A 1,288-nucleotide genomic window follows, 5' to 3' on the forward strand; every position below is an offset into this window, starting at 1 on the left:
GGAATAGAAGAGTTTGTGATCGGTAGGTCTTTGGTATGGGTTTTATATAGCTCCTCTCATATTGCAGAACGTTATACTTCCGATACTTAACGTTTACTCTCTTTGATCTAAACGTCTTTACAGGAAGTTAACGACAAGCAGATGGCATGTGCGAAGACCATCAAACGTTTTGAATTGCTACATCGGAGATAATCATTTCGAGGAGTATTTGCAAAGATGGATTTGTTCTTGCCCCCCTCCCTCTCTCTCTCTCTCTCTCTCTCTCTCTCTCTCTCTCTCTCTCTCTCTCTCTCTCTCTCTCTCTCTCTCTCTCTCTGTGTGTGTGTGTGTGTGTGTGTGTGTGTGTGTGTGTGTGTGTGTGTGTGTGTGTGTGTGTGTGTGTGTGTGTGTGTGTGTGTGTGTGTGTGTGTGTGTGCAATCATAAAATAATGCTACGTGACTCTGGGTTGTAGGGGTGTCACTAAAATATTTAATATATTGACTAACACATAGTCAATATTCCATACAGTGACATATACACTGTATATGCAACACAAATCACAAAACTTATTGTTATTATCAATATTGTTATTATTATTGTTATCATTATTATTATTGTTATTATTATTATCATAATTATTATAATGATTATTATTATTATCATTATTATCATCATTATTATCATTATTATCATCATCATCATCATCATCATCATCATCATCATCATCATCATCATCATCATCATCATCATCATCATCATCATCATTACCATTACTATTATTATTATAATCATTATCATTATTGCATTGTTATTAACATTTATCATTATTATTACTGTTGTTAATACTCCCGATAAATATTTTAGACTGCATCCTGAGGATTTGGGGTATAGCCTATTCATACATACATACATACATACATATACTAAGGGGACTTTCACCCTTACCAGGGAGATAGCCAAAGTCAAAAAACATGATTCCACTCGCACCCATTTCATCTCCACCCACTCCACTCCCATCCACCACCCTCTCATCTTGGCTCCTCCTGGATAACGGATCATCCTGCATCTCGCCCACTGCCCTGGACCAGGAAACAACGTAGCAAGATACAGCACACCCACTGCAAGACACAGCATATCCACAGCAAGGACACTTCATTTAGTCGGCGACCCCCCTCCCCATCTTCTCCGTCCCCTCATGCACAAAAAGAGAAGACGGGGAAAAATCCCTTCGGGCTGCGTCAAAATATCATTCACACATAACCAACTCCCTAACTCCCCCATCCCCTCCCCTCCATTCATCAAAATATC

Source organism: Oratosquilla oratoria, chromosome 19, assembly GCF_046742065.1.
Source record: "Oratosquilla oratoria isolate Oo_2021 chromosome 19, ASM4674206v1, whole genome shotgun sequence".
Lineage (NCBI taxonomy): Eukaryota > Metazoa > Arthropoda > Malacostraca > Stomatopoda > Squillidae > Oratosquilla > Oratosquilla oratoria.